This window comes from Canis lupus, chromosome 38, assembly GCF_003254725.2.
Source record: "Canis lupus dingo isolate Sandy chromosome 38, ASM325472v2, whole genome shotgun sequence".
NCBI lineage: Eukaryota > Metazoa > Chordata > Mammalia > Carnivora > Canidae > Canis > Canis lupus.
The window spans coordinates 7,358,941-7,380,146 of NC_064280.1; the positions used below are offsets into that span (position 1 = coordinate 7,358,941).

The 21,206-nt window shown below is 34.7% G+C and overlaps 1 long non-coding RNA gene across 34 annotated transcripts in view; it reads right to left on the bottom strand.

The window, feature by feature from the left end:
• The window catches only part of LOC125754547 (uncharacterized), a 132,467-nt gene that overhangs the window by 99,383 nt on the left and 11,878 nt on the right, over window positions 1-21,206 (bottom strand). For 2 of the 34 annotated variants that reach the window (XR_007409122.1, XR_007409126.1), the window contains exon 4: window positions 1,841-1,954. The exons of the other annotated variants lie outside the window; for them this stretch is intronic. This is a non-coding gene — a long non-coding RNA (uncharacterized LOC125754547). The remainder of the gene's footprint in view (window positions 1-1,840; window positions 1,955-21,206) is intronic. 34 annotated transcript variants of the gene reach the window in all.

Sequence of the window (21,206 nt, forward strand, 5' to 3'; positions counted from 1 at the left end):
AAAATTTGCACATGATCTCAAGAAGATTTCCTTCTAGCCTTCTCATTCTCTGTTCATAGTCCCATGGGGTGATGCACACAATTCAGGTGAGCATTTTTATATTAATTTTCTATATATGCTTAGGGTAGAATTGCCAGTTAAATAAAATAAAAATACAGGGCACCTAGTTAAATTTGAATTTCAGATAACAGATACACTTTAAAAAAATGCCCTCATGCAATACTTATACTAAAGAAAGTAATGTTTATCTGAAATTTAAATTGAACTGAATGTCCTGTATTTTATCTGGTAACCTTACTCTAGGAGCTTTTTCAATTTATATAGAATTACCATCCCTTACTGTGAAGATACACTATATTCAAGAGTAGAAGAAATACAAAAGGCATTTAAAATCTGTCTAAATTTTCACAAATCAGTTTTGGAGCTTGAATGAAGTTGTGAGAGATGGCATTTTACTACTAGATTTTATGTATTCATTGATTGAAAGATATCAATAGGCTTCACATTTTCTACAGTTCCTGACAAAGGTTAATCTTGATATATTTAAGATTCCTGGCTGATAACATAAAGCAAATCCCCAGCACACCTAGAAAACAGTCTCTACTGAGGCTTTATTTTTTAAGGAGTGTACTCCTAACTTTGTATTCCCAGACTAGTTACCAAGAAGGTGACTTCAAAAGTTGACTGGACTTAGTCCGTAAGATTTCACTTTTTAAATCCTAAAAAGGTTTTGTTTTTGAGATTTTTGTATAAACAACTGAGTTATTCTTTGATAATTCTAGAATTTCAGGACTACTTTAAGCTCTCTGGAGATCTTAAGACATGATAAAATTATGGTATGTCTTTGCCTACTGCCCATCTTAATCCACAATTCAACATAAAGCAACACCAAACTATAAAATATCAATTGAAACAACAAAAACGTTTTTTGTAAACATTTTTTGAAATGTCAAGTTATTTCAAATTTGTTCAAAATAATTAATTTGGGTCAGTCCCTCTACTTTGCTGGTGTCCTAAATATGTATTTTGCTATCATATAATCCATCATTGATATGATTCACATATGAAATAACCAACAAATTACTTACTAAATAGTTTACAAAGGTAAAAAAAATGATTGAGAACAAGGTATATAAATCATGCTCATTCATAATTAAAGTAAATGTTTAGTAATAACTATCTGTGGTAACTTTGTACTGTGTCTGCTTACCTAAAGTGAAACTATGTTTTCCAGAATTCCCTTTCCTGTAGGCACTACCCACAGGATATTTTGTATAAGATCTGGAAGGCAGATCTTAAGTTCTGAAGATTGGTACAGATCACCAGGTATCCTGGAAATTCATTTACCTTGTTGCTAATCTACTAACTCATTTCAATAGAGTGGGCACCAGAGGACCCTGTTTCTTCAGCTCACATTTTATATGCTTCTTCAAGCTTTAGGCCAGGTACAGTGCAGCAACATGGCAAAGGGTACCTCCTTCTGCAGCCATCATGGTATCATGATTATAGGTAATGACAGACAGACACAAATTCTACTTATGGATTCCAGTAACCACATTCTCGTGGATTCCAACTTGTCTGTGCAGGTCTCAACTTTTCCACTTTACTTCCCAACTGCTTGTCTGGGTGACCTAGAGGCGGAACAACAGACAATACCTGCATAGATGGATCTACCACTCACAATGGTTTGAGGTCCAACTTCTATAATGTTGTATTCTAGATCAATTGTACTATATTTATTTCTCTGATAGAACTCTGATACACAGTCCTGGAGGATTAATGGGGGAAATTTAGATGAGATTTGTGTGAAAATGTCTCTCCTGAGCTATCTTTTCCATACCTCTTCCCGGTTCTGCATTTTCCTCCTTATATTGCTAAGCTTGTCGATGATCCATGTTTCATGTTACAGTTGATAGGACAATCAGCAACAAATTATCACTTTTTTGGATCAGAACTGGATAAAGATAAATAGCATTCCATTTAATTTCACTTTCTGTGGTTGGTTTATTAAAAGATTTGTTTAAATTCAAGTAGCTTCTGCCTCTGAGTATCTTCTGAAGTTCTAGAATTATTTTATCTTGGATTTTTATAAAGAAAAAAAGCATGATTTAGGAATCATATAAGCCCTAGATAGAATAGACTATATAATATTTACTCATGAGCCAATGTATCTTCACCAAACTTCACCTACAAATAGGTAAGTAATCTAGCAAGTAAAAACTACACAACTTCAAGGCCATGTTTTTCCCAAGAAGAAACAGGGAGAACTTTTATTTTTTCTGTCTCTGTCTCTGTCTCTGTCTCAGTCTCTGTCTCTCTCTCTCTCTCTCTCTCTCTCCCTCCCTTTCTTTTTCCCTTAGCCATTATGGCAACAGAAATAGAGAGAAAACTTGTTTTTCACCTTGTTACCCATGTTGCCTGACCAGAGTGTTGTGTGTAACCTGATTGTTGCCCTTGGTTAGTAGTCAGCGATGACAGAGCCGACTCCTACAAACTTCTGAGTTTTTTACTGAATTGACTTTGATGTATCTAAATCTGAATTTATTTCCTCTACCTGTGGGACACTCTTTTCCCTCTAAAATTCCCTTTTAGCTAATAACAACAGATAATTCATTACTATTTGAATATTCCTTGTCTTTTTGTATATGGAAGTTTAATATATTTAAACTATTAACTTTTCTTCAGATATTTTTCCCTGCACATACATCCACTCCACCCAGGCTCTTTGGTGGCACTGCTCTTGGAAAACTATGACACAACAACAGCAAGTAATAAAAAGGGAATTTCTTAATTAGCTCTTAGTTTCAAAAGATGAGACAAGAAACTAGATTATTTCCATGGATGCCAGCAAGGACAAATAAAGAATCAGATGTTCCAATTCTCTCATGATTCCTTAGAAATGCAAAATCTCTTGAATTTGGACCCCATCTTGAAGGAAGTAGGAGATGAAAAATAAATATGGACCAATGGGATAATTTCTGTCTTGGGCCTAAGAATCCCCATTCATATTAGAGTAGTCACACTGCTAATAAGAAACTATCAAAGAATTGATTCTGGCAGAAAAAAGTAGAGTGTATGAAAGGTGGAAAATAGTAGTACACAGAGCTGAAACCTTATCTGTTATGAAAATTTGCTTATCATATATCAAACAGCATAAAATCCTGTTTGTGGAAAGTTAAAAAGTAGACATAATAAGCAATATATAATTGTTACCATTTAATGAATGTATACCATGTGACAGACATTTGTTAGACACTTTACATACCCTGCCATTATTAGTACTTTCACGGCACTGGAGGTTAAGCATCCTCATTTTATAAATGAGGCAACAGAATTCTTAGTGGCAATGTGATTTGCCTAATATCTCATAGTTAACAACTGGTAGACCTAAGATACTGTCAAAATTTGAGTTCGAAAAATATTTCCTGTGTAATATGTTACTATTCAAAAGGCAATTCTCCTGATGTGCATATTTTATTTAATCAGAAATACCTGTAATAATAATATCATATTATTAATGTATTATAATAATTATATATAGTTATATTATTATTATTTTTAAAGATTCTATCCATTTATTCTTGAGAGACATAAAGAGGCAGAGACATAGACAGAGAGAGAAGCAAACTCCTCACAGGGATCCCAATGCAGGACTTGATCCCGGACCTGGGATCGCACCCTGAGTAGAAGGCAGATGCTCAACTGCTGAGCCATCTAGGTGTTCCAAAACACCTGTAGTTATTCTTGAGTTTGTTCAATAAGCATTTATTGAGCACCATCTTTATGTAAAACATACAGCCATAATCTGAGTTCATAAGAATAGAAAAACATATAATAACTACCCACAAATTATAATTTTTAGAAGTCATGATGCTTCTTATGAAAAATGTTATTTGTAAATTCAATTATAGGTACATTTTATGGATTATATGCTCTTGTTCTCAAAAGAAAATTAAGTTGTTTACAAAAAACACATACTAAAAAATATAATGTATATAATAATATCCTGTATGAAGTTTAAAAACACTTGTAAAATCACAGAGGAATAAAAGCCTTAACCACAAATCAAAATACTGCATTCAGATAATTAACTGGCTCTAGATATTTTTACTACCAGTAGATAAAGAGAAGTAATTGATGTGGGAAACAAAGGTAGAAGGAAATGTAGATAAAATTAAATGTCCATATAACCTGCAGCCCACTGACAAATACTAGAGGAAGACAGAATATAATGTTCCTCCATGAAGCTCATGTCTTAATGTTAATGCCCTGCTTGAGGGAAAAAGAAATTTGGTTTGACAAGAGCAAGGCCTCTAGTATCCTGTTTCTCTTTTGGATATGAAGATCCTTTCGAAATTTCCCTTATCTTTACTTCATCCAAACCCAAAGTATATAATCAGTTGTGCCCACAACCTCAGGGCAGCAGCAGCTCTTTCTACCCATGGGTCCTGTCCCATGCCTTAATAAAACTACCAGTTTGCATTGAAGACGGTTCAGGAATTCTTTCTTGGCCCTAGACTCCAGACCACCAACTCACCTATATTCAAAACTACATCAATAATCAAATTATCTCACTATATATTTTGTGGAATCCCCTCACCATCACCTGAATTATTCCAGAAAAAAAAAAAAAAAAAAGAAACACATTTCTAGTGGGTTGTATGAGTTTAATTTGCTTTAAAAAGATAGAGGTGGACTCAAGTTAACAATGAATTCTTTCATTGTTTCTCCCAATAAACCTCGACTCTAGAGGTCGGCTTGTACACTTAATACTTTTAGATATTTTTGATGCAATTATATTTCTGCAGCACTATATTGACATACTGAACCCCATATCCCTTACAATTAATCAGCTCTATCCCATTTTCTTAGTCAGTGAAAAGTAATCTGTTTAATTTTTTGCTAAAACTTATTTAAATAAAAATGTTTACAATTTGTTTTCTTTTTTTTTTAAATGCTTATTAGTGAAAATAAGTATTAACTAGCCTGGCTTCTAATAGAGTTTTCATAATTTGGATTTAAAGCTAGTATTTGAATTAGTTGAACTCATTTACAGTAGCAGAGGATTGCAAATGTCATAAAATGAAAGAAATATCAAATATTAGAGAACTAAAAGGAGTAATAACCTCATGTGGGGATAATCTAAGGATAGAATTGTTTAACCTGTGTTTTTATTCAATATTACCTAATCTTCTTTTGGACTTTTTTTGAATGAAAGCACTGAAGGTATTAAGAGAGCACAATGCTTAAAGAATGTTAAGATTCCTCTACAATTAGCAAAATTCTTTGTCATTTAGGCAGAGCTGAAATAATCCCTCACATAACTGCTTAAACCCATGTCAAAATGTCAGCAGAAGCAAAGAGTTTTTCCAGTACTCAGAATCCTATATAAATGTTAAACAGGGACATTAAGCTCACTAAGACTATGCCACTGACTGATTCCTGGGGGTGTTCAATCCAGAGAAAATCTGAATTATAAAAGTTATTTCAGTACCTCTTTAATTTTTTTTATTTATTTAATTTATTTATTTATGATAGACATAGAGAGGGGCAGAGACAGGCAGAGGGAGAAGCAGGCTCCATGGCGGGAGCCCGACGCAGGACTTGATCCCGGGACCCCAGGACCGCCCCGGGTCAAAGGCAGGCGCTAAACCGCTGAGCCCCAGGTATCCCCCCAGTACCTCTTTAATTTTAACCCAAACTACTTGTAGTAAGAGGAGACACACTGTATACCAGTCAATCAGCCATTAACTCTGAGTGAACCAGAGCAGGAAGCAGGGCAGTTCTGACCTGAGAATTCTTGTCTAGGAGCTGGAATTACTCCACAGATATATTAAGTCACTTTATTTTTATTTTTTTTAAAGATTTTATGTATTTATTCATGAGAGACACGGAAAGAGTGAGAGAGAGAGAAGAGGCAGAGACACAGGCAGAGGGAGAAGCAGGCTCCATGCAGGGAGCCTGATGTGGGACTGGATCCCAGGACCCCAAGATCACGCCCTCAGCAGAAGGTAGGCACTAAACTGCTGAGTCACCCAGGGATCCCCTATTAAGTCACTTTAAATAAACCAGTTGATCTTTTTATCTTGGCTTCTTAGCTGTTAAATTATGAGAACATAGACCTTTTCATACACAACAGTTGGGAAGAATCACGAATAAGTTTGCAGTAAAGTTTTCTAAAAACATAGAGTGTCAAACCATACACAGAGATAACTGTCCTAATCTTTTTACATAATCATAGTGTTTTTACTCACAATGTTTAGAAGTCACAATAAAAAAAAGTATTGTTGGAAATATGACTACTTTCTTTAGGATGTCTTCATCTATAAGAAAATAAAACAGCCCAAGTAATTTAAGAAATGAGACTTCATTATCTCACATTACTAGCTGTGTGAACAGAGGGGTGGGAGACGGGTTAATTGAGAGATTCAGTGATGTCATAAAAAATATGGCTCCGTTCATCCCTTCTTTTTGCCCTCCTCAGCATATTCTTTTTTCTTTTTTCCCTAGGATTTTATTATTTATTTTAGAGAGAGAGAATGTGCACAGGTAGGGGGAGAAGCAGAAGGGGAGGAGAAAGAGGGGGAAAGAATCTTAAGCAGACTCTGTGTTGAGGGTGGAGCCTGACCTGAGATCATGACCTGAGCCAAAATCAAGAGCCAGAAGGTCAACCAACTGAGCCACCTAAGCACCGCCTCAGCATATTCTCCTAGTCATAAAATAATGGCTGTGCTTTCAGGTCTGGCAGATACAGCAAAACAGAGCAGAAAGGAAAGCACTAGTTTTCTGTTTATCTCTTCTTAAGAATAAGGACACTTGTCCAGAAGCTCTGCATCCCCTTAGGCCTTTCACATTCTTTGAGCAACTCTAACCAAAGGAATGAGGCAATATGATTGGATTCACCTGATGAGGGTTTACTTGGGTCAAGTAGAGGTGGGGCACCACAATACTGGATTACACCAATGCCACCTTTTCTTCTGCAGTATCACGCTGCTGAACGTAACCACACATGTTAGTGTCCTATAGCTTCATGGTCTTGCATCACATTTAGGCTTTCAAAGCCATTCAGAAATTCTTCTATTTTTACTTGAAATATAAAATTCTTTAAAAATATTGCTGTCTCTACTCTATGGTGCCCTAAGGTTTTCTTTGCCATTTTCGTAAACTTGCAGTCTCCACTCTCATGCAAGTTCTCATTCTCTTGAGTCTCTTTATGTCTAAGAGTGGTGGTGTCTCACCATTACTATAGCCCATAAGAAAAATCCCAATGGACTTTGCTGTAACAGAAGTATCACAAACTGGGTGGCATATAGTTCGGGAGGCTGCAAGGTCCAAAAGCACAGTGCCAGTAGATTCGGTGTATTGATAAGAACTTGCTTCCTAGATGGCCATCTTTCACTGTGTCCTCAAATGGCAGAAATGGCAAGGCAGTTTTGGGTTTCTTATAACAGTCCTAATCCGATTCCTCAAGGCTCTCTCAGGACCTAATCACCTCCCAAAGGCCTCACATCCTTATATCATCACCTTGGGTTTAGAATTTCAAAATATAAATTTGGAGGGAATACAAACATTCATTTTGTAGCACTGTCCCCTTGAAATCCCAGCATTTCACATCTCATGAAATCATGTTTATAGCTAAATATTAATCTTTTCCTTTCAGTAACATATCCATATGTTTACCTGCTTTCAAAACTTTCTTTGTGGAAGTTCCGGAAATAATTGGGGCATAGCTTAGTCTAAGTACAAGGAGGCCCTATATATTAACTTTTACTATTTTCCAAAAGTTTTCATTTTATTTCTTAGTGATCTAAAGTCCTAGCAATAGTAAAATTCATTGGTGTCTCTAATCACCATTAAGAGAAAGGACAATGGTACCTGGCCTAATTACTCACAGGAAATCATAGCAGCAGCGATCTCGAACATTAGTGTCAAATTAAGTATATACATATAGTTTACAACAAAACTTGCATTGAGGTAAAAAATTTGAAATACTGGTGTAGATGTGACCAAATAAGTAGAATCTTGGCAACTGTCTTATGAAATGCTTTCCAAAAAAGAGGCAAAACTTGACCAAACATGATTATACTTTGAAATCCGATATGTATCATCTAAAGAGAGCACTAGACACTGAACTGGAAAAAAACAAAAGAAAACAAAAACAAAACAAAACAAAACAAAAAACCCTTGCCTTGATTTCCACCAGGTATACTGAGTTACTGTTTATAATATTCTTAGTTCCAATTAATTAACCTGCTTTTATCTAGTAAAACAAAGCAAAGCAAAAGTGACTGAATTGATTTCTTTCCACACTGTCCTGGAAAATAATCGACCCCTGAGTTACGGTACAATCCTTTGGTGGCCATGGTTATTTCTGTGCTTAGACCAAGTTGACTTTTCATTAAGAGGCCTTCTAAGAGGCTGATCACCCTGAATTCCCATTTAATAAACAAAGGTTGAGAAAGAAAGCATTAGAGGCATCAGGCAGGAAACTAAAATTGGTTTGTACGTGTATCTCTGTGCTAGTTTCCAAACCAAGACGTGTTCAGAAAATACCTGGTGAGCTTCGAGGTTTCCATGGCAGATTTACTGAAAACAAAAATCTAGGAGACTCAAAAATCTATACTTAAAAAAAGGTTCCTTTGGGATTTTGGATGATGCTTGTCCTTCAATATTTTTTTGGCAATCATTTTATTCAATGTATGTTTACAGTGTTGTGCCTGGAGCATATTCTCTTGAAATCTTAGAAACATCATGCAGCACTCCACATGAGTTAGGGACAAATGAGGCTAGGCAGGGTTAGCCACGGAATCAGGCTCACAAAAATCCCCAAAATGTCTCCACATGATGAAAGGAAACCAGAGATAAATAAACCCGACTATCCTGTCCCAGGTGCCAGAGGTGCAGAATTGTTATACCAGCTACTTGTGACCAGGAAAGAATTACCTGACCCTATAAAGGAACTAAAGATGTTATCACTCATCCTTACACAATGGTGATATCAATAGATACGTTAAAAGGATTTAGGTTCCCTAGTGGGCTTTCAAAAAAACACCAACTCTACAAGCCCTCAGTGGCAACCTTGTCGGGACCCTTCTCACTTCTGAGAGCTTTCTCTTTATCTTTATTTAATAAACTTCTATGGCTTTACTCACTCTCGTTTGTCCTCGAGATTCATTCTTGGACTCCGTGAGACAAGACCCAAGCTCTCCCATATCATACATAGCCCACTGATCTCTTAGTACTAGCCCACTCATTGTTCTGTGTTTCTATATGACTGAATGGTGGTTGGCATTGTTTATTCAATTGCCTAAGACAGAAAGTTGGAATTGTCGATGACACTTCACTTACCCTACACACCAAATCAGCTACTAAATTTTATCCTAACTTTGATGTCACTAACGTGTATTTAATACATTCTTTCTCCTCTACTATTTCTCAGATTCATTCACCATTATTTCTCATTTTGAATTACATAAATGTCTTACTAAATCATCCCCATTCTTGTGCATTTGCACACTCCACTTCATTCTCCACACCCTGGTGTGATACCGGCAATCTCCTGATTAATGGGCCCATATATCCCCATTGTCTCAAGATATAATCCAAAAACTTTCAAATAGTCTTTCAAATTAGACCTCTAACGGTTTGATGATTTCAGTAGTAGAATGAAGTTCCTTTGTAAGTATTATGAGATTTTCGAAGGGTATGTTTAGCAGTAATAGTTTTTAAAAAATCAATTTCCTGACCCTCAAATTCCATATGCTTCTTTCCTAACTTCACATAAAGTTTCTCTTTTCACCTTCCAAGTCATAATTTCTCATTCCCTACTTTATAGGGAAAAAGGATGCATATAATTCAGTCATCCAAAATTCTATTATGGTATATTCCTTAGTTATGTAAAATGCTTTAGGGTAACTAAAAATGAAAGATTTATTACATCAGAAGTCTTACTGCCTCTTTTTATTTTGAACATATTGTTATTACACATGAAGCATGACTTTAGAAATGAGTAGCTCTGGCAATTGTTTGGATGTTCTAACTGCACATATACTGGTAGAATGTGTAGGCAGGGAGAGCGATGGTAATTTTCTTTTAAGAGTCCTACATATTTCATCCACTGACTTTCAAAAAAGGCAAAGATTTTATGGAAGGGTTTGATGAGGCAAATCAAAAGGAATAATTTCTTCAAAATTTTTTTAAAAATGGCCTTTTCTCCCACCTATTATAAGTATGCAGTTTATTTTGGATATATTCATGCCTCTGAGATGTGCTTTAGTTGGAAGAAAAAGTATCTTTAAGGAGATTAAGAAGCTTATGCTATTCATATTAATGTACTTAAAAAAAAAACAGAAAGGTTTTCATGGACTACCAGAATTGTCACCTTACACAGAAGATACACAGATTAAAATGTTACACGGTTTCCTGTCAACTCAGGGCACATTTTACAATTGTCAATGTGCTGAATTGTGTGATGCTTTCTTGGCTAAGGCTGGGAACTAGATTTCCAAGAAATTTCTTCCTGGTACGTTCCAAGGTGAACCTGTGCATAATTTTGAAGGCTGAAGTAAAGCTGACACTATTGTTCTTGGAAAGCTGTTAGTCAGATGAGGTGCCGGAAGGATGCCTGGAACCCCAACTTGTCCTTACACTGCTCTGTTCTGCATCTCCATGGCTGGCTTTGCTGACCATCAGCAGCCCAGCCCATCCTGAAGTGTTTGGACCTAGCAGCAAGGAAGCAACAGCTTCCAGAGGTGCTTTTTCCATGGACCTCTCCATGGTTTGCCCCTTCATAGTTTCACTGTGTAGTCAGAAATCTCAGGTTCTTCATTTTTTTTAGTAAGCTTAGACTTGCCCATCCACTTCAGTGCTTCAAGAAGACTGATCAGTGACAGTTTCTCTGATCTTGAACGTTTGATTTCCCTTACAGAGCTTCATTTTGCTAACTCCTCCCACATTCATGTAAGGTTCAATTCCTATAGTCATTGCCTCATTCTCATATTCTGGAGACTCCAGCTCTTTACTGAATCTTCACTGATAGAGTCATCCAAAAGCCAATTTTAAGAATCATATTATGAAATCTTATTCTAGTATTAGTTGTCAGTTTATTAGCCTTAACAAATGATTAACATTAGCCTTAAATGATTAATATTTTCTTGTACCTGCTATCAAAACTAAAATTCTTTATTAGATGTTGGGTGGATTATTTTTAGGAGTATTAGATTTCTGCCTTATTAAGTATACAGAGAAAGTTTAATCATGATGCACAGTAGTGTTAATGAAATTAATAACAAACTTTAAACATGATTCTTATTTCCTAAAAAAATCATATACAGAAATCAATATACACAATTCTACTAAAATAATACTATGTCTTTGGTCAAACTCTTCACTTTGTAAATAACTTATGATTTTAGCTACATTTTATATTGCTTTATTGCAGATTAGTAATAAGAAATAGCAGAATAAATATTATGGCTTCTTATAAAAACAAATGAATTAATAATAGTCTTTACATTGTTTTAAATTTTTTTAAGATTTTATTTATTTATTCATGAGAGACACAGAGAGAGGCAGAGACAGGCAGAGGGAGAAGTAGGCTCCACGCAGGGAGCCCTATGTTGGACTTGATCCCCGGACCTAGGATCAGTACCTGAGCCAAAGGCAGATGCTCAACCACTGAGCCCCCCAGGCATCCCTATATTGTTAATTTTGATTGATATTTACCATAGATCTTTAAAGGGGTATTCCCTAATTTATTTCTCACTGGCTTTTATCATATTCCTAAAAACATTTAACATATATTTGAATTGAAAAATGAGGTTAGGCTTTTTCTGACACATTCCTGATTTAGCTTATAATTAACTTTTGCTAATTAACTTATATGTAAGACATTATATGGAAGTTGAAAGAGCTGAACATTCAGTTGTTGACAAAATTGTTTTTAAAGCACATAAAATTAAAGCATTTTATCAACAATTAGTGTGTTGATAAAGATATTAAATTTAACAAAATCTTTATTGTTTCATATTTTTGAATAAATTGGGATATGTAAAATGCCCCTGTGAGTAACTTTATTAATTGATTAATGAGACATTGATGGTAAGTTATATCTCATTGTAGCATCCAACAAAATTCATTCACATAAAAATTGGAATTGGAAACATTTTAACTTCATCACATGAAAATAATTTTTAATAAAATTTTGCTTAATTTTAAAAAATAATAAAATTTTTACTATTTTCATGTTATGTGATAATTATACATAAATCCAAAACTTATATTTCATTTAAGTCTTACAATCACAGAATCAATTTTAAAATGATTTTTTATTTCATATTTTATTTTAGAAAAATGTGATCGATGACCAATAGAAATCTTTGAAACATAAAAACTGTTATATTAAAAAAAGAATCTGTGAAGAAAGTAAAACTAAAAAGTGACCTTAAGGAGAAAGATGGAATTTTTCCATGTATTTTCTAAGTAGATGCTGATGGAGATTCACCCTAATATTTAGATTCCATTAGGTATTAATGTGAGGTAACTATTTATTTTCAAAATACCATTATTTATATATACTGGAAAAAATTTTGCTTCATATCTTTTTCAGGTTGATTAAAGTATAAAATGCCTATATAAAAACGTGAGATGTGCCTATCTTTCCAAAATCATTTTAAGATGTACCTGTACATAAAGGTTTGATAACAACTGATCTACCTTTTATTTACTTTTATCAGACATATCCCTCATTATCCCTCCTTAAGTTTACCACGATTCATAATCTATGTTCCAAAATTGTCATATATTCTTTGCTTACAATGTACTGAGCTTCCTCACTTCTCCCTCTCTATCCCCACCCCCGATACAAAGATACTCCTTATGTATTACAGCAGTTTTTATTTTTCATGGAAGGGTGAAAATATCATCCTCCTGAGCATTGTCCAAAGTGAATCAGGTATCTCTCCCAACTGCTCCCAATAATCCTGTATTTGACGATGCTTGTGGTTGCCTGTTTACTCATTTGACACTTCTAACAGGCCATCATTTAAGTTTCCAACACAGTTAGTAGAAAAAATAGAAGGTACTCAATAAATATTATTTGAGAAAACAACCAACTGACAATGAATGAATCAATGAGTAGATGAACAAATATATTTCACAGGAATATTTAATACAGAAATAATAGACTAGAAATTTAAAACCATAGAATCCAGCCCTAACTCTTAACTAAATCTCTTGGTTTATATATTTCATTTACATCTAAGCTACTACTTGCACTGAAGTCTAGAAAAATATTATTTTATCCTTAGAAGCTTTATCATCTAATTTTTATTTACTCTTCTTTTTTTATGAAGTGATTAATATTAAGGTAATGTCTAATATTGAAGGTAATGTCTAAATAAAAGATTATTCCTGGTGATAGGTAAGGTGATTTTTAAATGACCTGCTATACGTATAAATAGACATAAACATACAGCTATATGAAATATCATTTATTATGAAATATAGGGCTCAATTTTACAAACTCAAGTAGTTCTATAGTTCAGAAAATATTAGAATTGGCTTCCAATGGAAGCAGAATCATATATCTAATTGGTATTTATGATTTGTAATAATAAAGATTGATGACATTTAATATGCTGTTTTCATTGGTCCTGCTGTGATTAGACCTATTCCCAGAAAAGAGTATCAGTTCATATTTTATAACTAGCAAAATAGAAAAATAAGAGAGTAATATTAATGAGCTATATGGGGCAATTATATATAAATTTTGAATTCAATTAAAATCAACACTCAGCCAATGATATCTGAAAAACTACTAAGACAAACTTATAGATTAGCAATGAAATTTTTATGAATATGATGATATAATCAAAGTCTTTTCTCTAAGTAGAAATAACACTAAATTCTAACCTAGCAAAATTATTTTTAGAACTCCACAGTCATAAAATTATTAATATGTAGGACTCAGTGCTTATAAGATTACAAATTTGTGGTGTTAAGTAAATCAAGTTATGGAGTCATATTGTTATCAGTAGTCTCCTACAATTACTTAAAACTGAATCTACAAGATGTTGTTTGGTCTCTACATTAGATTTGAAAGGAATTTACCCTCTCTAGTCCCTAAGTTTAAGTGGCTTGTGTTGGAAGGCATATGCTTCCGTAAGGGCAGATCCTTCACAGGGATTCCCTACTTCTTCTGTCATCTCCCCTGGAGATACCATGTTATTTTCCAAACTGGGTGATTTCTAGGGCTTTGTAAGTCACAGCCTTGGCACCAGTCAATATTAAGTTCTTTAATTTTTTTGGAGTACCTACTTAAAGCAAGTCCTATTGCTGATTGCCCCACAAAGTTTCCAAGGAAAAAGCAGTGTGCACCCCACATGCATACTCAGTTAAAGCAAGAGTCATAAGCTTCCATGAGCATCTAGAGTACCTAAGTGCTAACTTCTTACTGATCAGGAACCATACCTACAAAGTCAACACCACCTAATATCTTTTTACTTATCATCTCTTAATGTTGCTATAGAACATGGATTGAAGAATATGTATTCCATTTAGGCCGCATGTATATACTTGCTGTTAGTACATTGCTCTTTAGTGTATAAACTTGAGGAATACCTTAGGAAATAGTTTTTTGTTTTGTTTGTTTGGCTTTTTTTTTTTTTTTACATTTTATTTATTTATTCATGAGAGACACACAGAGGCAGAGACATAGGCAGAGGGTGAAGCAGGCTCCCTGCAAGAAACCCGATGCATGACTTGTTTCCAGATCCCAGGATCACACACAACCTGAGCCGAAGGCAGACGCCTAACCACTGAGCCACCCAGGCATCCCAGGAAAGAGTTTTCTAATGGGTATTAGGAGGCCTACTGTAAAGATGCTGTGCATTACACTCAATGCCACTGAGCCACCCAGGCATCCCAGGAAAGAGTTTTCTAATGGGTATTAGGAGGCCTACTGTAAAGATGCTGTGCATTACACTCAATGCAGTGTTCTTTGTTGAAATGTTCTTTTTTTTAATAAAGTGATGTCTAGCTTTGGAATTTGGAGAGAATTGTGTTCCTTTGAAAATGTGGTTTGAGATTTATTACAAAGCCACTGTGAATCATGTATCTGATCAAGATTTCCTTTTTAGCTGAGTTGGAAATCAGAGTTCAATTTGGAGATTCCCCCCAACGGCAAGTTTATACTTTGTGATATGCATATTTATATCTGTCCTTTATTGGCTCTGATTTATATTTCTACTTTTTTTCCTGTTCTCACCTACTTCTAATTTATGCTATTTTGTTACATATTATTTCATGTTTTTACATTCTTAATCTATTTTGGGAACAAGGTGTGATCTAAATTAACAGTTTTATAAAATTATGTGCATACTTTATATTTCTCACTTGCTAATATCCCTGCTGTGGGAATTTGCACCAAGCTCAAATTATTTCTGCCATAGGTCCTAAAACTACTACTATAATGCGTATGTTTTACATTAGTGCATATGGTATAGATAACAATAAAAATCAGAGGCCCATATACTCCAACCACCTATCACAAAACTACAGGGACCTTACTAAGGTCTTTCTACTGAAGACAGAACAAAACAAGTATTTTTGGAGATGAATGGCAGTTGACAACTAAGGTAAGGTCTCACAAAGTGTGTTTTATTATGAACATTATCAAGGATCAAATTCCCAAACTTACTAGTGCACAGAGATTTCTTATTGTATCCAGAAGCCATTGAGGACAAATTCATCTTAAAATATATAAAAGACAAATGCATAGACTGAAAGGTAAATGTAGTAAATGTGGATAAGTCATACTGATTAAAATGTGCTAATTTATAAACTTATACAAAATAACTTTGGTAATCTTTGCATACTAAAAATTAATTTAATGCCAAAAAAGTTTCCTGTATTGTTAATGTCACTCTAGGTATATAAATGTGACATTCCTCTGAGTGTGCTGATTTTTATTCATACAAGCCATAGCACAACCTCCTTGAAGGTTTCTTGCATATCATTCTTTGAGTAGTCTGGTTACTACCATTGACCTTATCTGGAGTGATTAAGGCTGTTTGGTTTGGTTACAAGTACCAGAAAGTCACTTGGGATATCTGAATAAAAAAAGGAAAGAGGGATAGATATGACATACTAAGTTTCAGAAAGAAAATGGAACTAGGAAATGCTAGCTAGACCAGCCAGACCAAGACTGGGATCTCATTTCCAAATTTTGCTAAAGATGGGGCTTATTGTCAGAGTTTAGGTCATCTTAACTATGGGCAGGGAAGAATCACGTTGTCCAAATTATAATCATATGAAAGATTAAAAAAAAGACTTTTAATTAAACTGTTGATTTAGAATAGTGGGTCTACAGTTAAAAGGAGGTTGCATGTCATGTAAATATTTAGAAGTCATAGTCATATTGGAGAAAACTGAATCTGTAGGAATATATAAAATTGTTATTGGAGATATATATATGTGTGTATATATATATGGGTAAATTAACATGTGTTTAACAGCATAAAACTAAGATTGATCTATAGTACTTAGGAGTTTTAAAATGAATTTCATTGAAGTATCATTTAGAAATAATAAAACATACCTATTTAAAATGTTAACATGAAGATTTTTGAATAGTGTGACACTTGTTTCTACTATAAACACAGGCCAATCACCCCAAAAAGTTCATTATTTTTTTATGTGTAATAATTCATGTTCTATGTGTTATAATAAGAAATCATTTCCTATGCCTAAGATCACAACTATTTATCCTATTCTTTTTCTTTCCTGAACAGGGTTTCTCAGCCTCATTGACACATTGGGTCAGATATTCTAAGTTTGGATTTTCTTTAGCCATGGCCAAATATCCAATGGGGAGCAAAAACAGTGTTGCTAAGAATCACTGTTCTAGAAGTTTTACAGTATTAGCTTTTACATTTAGGTTTGTAATATAATTTGGGATAATATCTGTGTATAGTTCAAGACAGGTTTATTTTTTTTTCCAAATGGATATGCAGTTGTTCTAGCAACATTTAAAACATACAAAAGACCATCCTTTAACCATGGAACTGCCTTAGTACCTCTGTCAAAAAACAGCTCACTATGAATACATAGATTTACTTTTGGATGCTCTATCTGTTCCACAGATACATATGTCTATCTTTACAGCAATATCATAGTATTGATCTACTTTTTCCTTTTTTTAAAGACTTATTTTAGAGAGAGAGAGAAAGAGAGAGAGAGAGCCCACACAAGTGGGAGGGGCAGAAGGAGAGGGAGAGAGAATCTCTATCAGGCTCTGTGCTGAGGGCAGAGCCCCATGCAGAGCTCTATCTCAAGACCTTGAGATCACAACCTGAACTGAAACCAAGAGTCAGACACTTAACCAACTATGCCACTCAGGCACTCTAGTACTTTTATGATGAGCTGAAATCAGGCAAACATTTTCCAAATTTGTTCTTCTTTAAATAATTGTTTTGGCTATTCTTGTTCTTTGCATCTCCATATACATTTTATTTTATTTTATTTTTTTAAAAGATTTTATTTATTCATGAGACACACACACACACACAGAGAGAGAGAGGCAGAGGGAGAAGCAGACTCCATGCAGGGACCTCGATGTGAGACTCAATCCCAGGATTCCAGGATCATGCCCTGGGCCAAAGGCAGGCTCTAAACCGCTGAGCCACCCAGGGATCCCCTCCATATACATTTTAGAATCAGATCGTGATTCTTCTTCTTTCGAAAATCCTCTCCTAAAAAAAAAATTTCTGTTGGAATTATGCTTCACATTGCATTGAATTAATTGGTCAGCTTGAGAAACTTGACATTTTAGCAATATTTAGTTTTCCAATTCATGAACATGGTATTTTTCTCCACTTCTGTCTCCTAACAATATTTTGTAATTTTTACTTTATAAGTATTTTACATAGTTATATCTACTGGTAATTATTACATATTTTAGACATTTACTTTAGTTTCAATATATAATGACTAATATAAAGAAATATGCTTAATTTTTGTCCACATTATAATTTAAGACCTCCTTATACATATTTTTTTCTTTTAAAATATTTCATTTAAATTCTAGTTAACATATAGTGTATCATTGGTTTCAGGAGAATTTAGTGATTCATCACTTGTATATAATACCCAATGTTCAAGGGGGTACCTGGTTGGCTCCGCCAGTTAAGCATCCAACTCTCAATTTCAGCTCAGGTCTGTGATCTCAGGGTCATGGGATAAAGCCCCCTGTTAGGCTCTGCACTCAGTGGGGAGTCTGCTTGGGATTCTCTCTCCCCCTATGCCTTTGCCTGTCTCCCTGCTCCTGCACTTTCTCTCTCTAGTGCTCAATACAAGTGCCCTCCTAATTACCCATCATTCATTTAGCCCATCCCTGCCCACCTCACCTTCGTCAATCCTTAGTTTGTTCTCTATAGTTAAGAGTCTGTTATGGTTTGCTTCTTTTTGTCCCTTTCCCCTATATTCATCTGCTATGTTTCTAAAATTCCACATATACGTGAAATCCTATGGTATTTGTCTTCCTCTGACTTATTTTACTTAGCATAATACACTAGCTCCACCCAAATTGTTGCAAATGGCAAGGTTTCATTTCTTTCTTTCTTTTTTTTTTTTTTTTTTGATGGCTGAGTAATAGTCTATTGTTTCTATATACCACATCTTCTTCATCTATTCATCAGTTCATGGACATTTGGGCTCTTTCCATAGATGGCTATTGTTGATAATGCTGCTATAAACGTTGGCATGCATGTGCCACTATGCTCAAATCAGTATTTTTTATCCTTTGGATAAATACCTAGCAGTGCAATTGCTGGGTTATAGGGTAGTTCTATTTTTAAGTTTTCAAGGAACCTCTATAGTGGTTTCCCACGTGGCTGCACCAGTTTGCACTCCCATCAACAGTGTACAAGCATTCCCCTTTCTCCATATTCTTGCCAACATTTGTTGTTTGTGTGTGTGTGTGTGTGTGTGTGTGTTGTTAATTTTAACCATTCTGACAGGTATAAGGTAATATCTCATCGTGGTTTTGATTTGTATTTCCTTGATGATGAGTAATATGATGTTAAGCATCTTTTCAGGTGTGTGTTAGCCATGTGGATGTCTTCTTAGAAAAAAATGTCTATTCACATTTTCTCCTCATTTCTTAATTGGATTGTTTTTTAGGGTGTTGAGTCTTATAAGTTCTTTATGTATTTTGGATACTAACCCTTTATCAGATATGTCATTTGTAAATATCCTTTCCCATTCCATAGGCTGCCTTTTAGCTTTGTTGATTGTTTCCTTGGCTTTGCAGAAGCTTTTTATCTTGATGAAGTTCCAGTAGTTCATTTTTGCTTTGTTTCTCTTGCCTCCAGTGATGTGTCTAGTAAGAAGTTGCTATGGTCAGTGTCAAAGAGGTTGCTGCCTGTGTTGTCCTCTAGGATTTTAATGGCTTCCTGTCTCACATTAGGTATTTCATCCATTTTTTAAAAAATTGTATTTATTTGAGAGAGAGAGAAAGAGTGTGTGCACACACACAATCCCTGCATGGGGAGGGGCAGAGGAAGAGGAAAAAACAGACTCCTGGCTAAGCAGGGAGCCCAATGCAGGGCTTGATCTCAGGACCCTGAGATAATATCCTTAGCTGAAGGCAGACACTTGACCAACTGACTGACCCACCTAGGCACCCCTATTTCATTCATTTTAAATTTATCTTTGTGTACGGTGTAAGCCAGTTTCATTCTTCTGCATGTTGCTGTCCAGTTTTCCCAAAACCATTTGTTAAAGACACTGTCTTTTTCCCATTAGATATTCTTTCCTGGTTTGTCAAAGATTAGTTTTAGGGTCCATTTATGGGTTTTCTATTCTTTTCCATTAATCTATGTATTCTGTTTTTGTGCAATTTATGACTTCTTTAAATTCACATATTAGTTCTGTCATTTTTTCAAGGATTCCTTAGAATGTCCTATTATCACAGTCTTGTCATATGCAATTTAAAAAATTCCTTTTTATTTCCTAGCCTACATATCTTTTGCTTCTTGTCCTTGCCTTATTGCAACAACTAGAAACTTTATGGTGCTTAGTTGTTTTTTAACACAAATCTAATTTCCTGAATGCCAGTCTAATTGATTATTTTGGACTAATGAAAATGGGTTGGTGTGGATTTCCTAATAATACTCTTTACTGTCTGTAATAAATAATAGCAGTTTCATATGTGAAGAGGAGAGATCAAGTTTCTCTTACTCTGCACTCCATTCCTATCCACTAGAACAGGCAAACACAATACTGTAAGAAATGTATGGCTAGTGCTTTAGATAAGGAGACAGGCTATTGAGGCTAATTAGTTAACTTTGGTGAAATTGCATAGTAGGCTGCTAGAATGTAAGATGTTTTGAGGCAAGATCCTCATTTACCCTGTGTATCATGGTATCCCTGTTGCTTAGAACAATGGTTGGCACACATTGAAATAAAAATAATATATTTGTTGCCCAAAGTGAAAGACCATTGGGGATATCTTATTCAGAAAAGATAGGTAGGGATGTCTGAATAAAATGTAGTCGTTGTTTCAATATAATCTGACTACACAAATACAAGGCACTGAGTAGGCAAATTAATTCTTGAAACACTTCCATGACCAAACATGTATAAGAAGAATACATTATATATATTCTTTCAGTGTACTCTATTTTAAAGCTAAGAGAGTTCTTTAAAACATGAGATGACACAAGTGTAGAAAATTGATAGTCTCTGGACCAATTATGAAAGGGTTTCAGTGAGGCACAAGCTTAGCTGATAAGATAAACTAAAAAAGCTGAGTACTAAAGGTCAAACAGTTTAGGTAGACCCAGTCCCAAAGATGCATGTTTCAGGAGGTCTTTGAACAGGATGCCATAGAGATATGAGAAATTGAAAAGTATGATGATAAAAGTACTGCCCTGAAGGAAGCAGAATATATAAATGTGTAAAATGAAGAGCAGCAAGTCAGGGGAAATATTTTCAACTGTGTGTTTAATCTGCTATTTTATCGTTGTTATGGGAGTATGTAAGAATGCTTTAATATACTCACATATGGTGTTTTATAATGATGAGTTATTTTGTTTATATAGATTTGTTATATTAACGCAGTGTTGGTCTTTTTGCCACATGATATTTTTTTGTCTGTTTTACAGACCATTTGCTCACATTAAAAGAAGTTGATAAAACGAACTGTC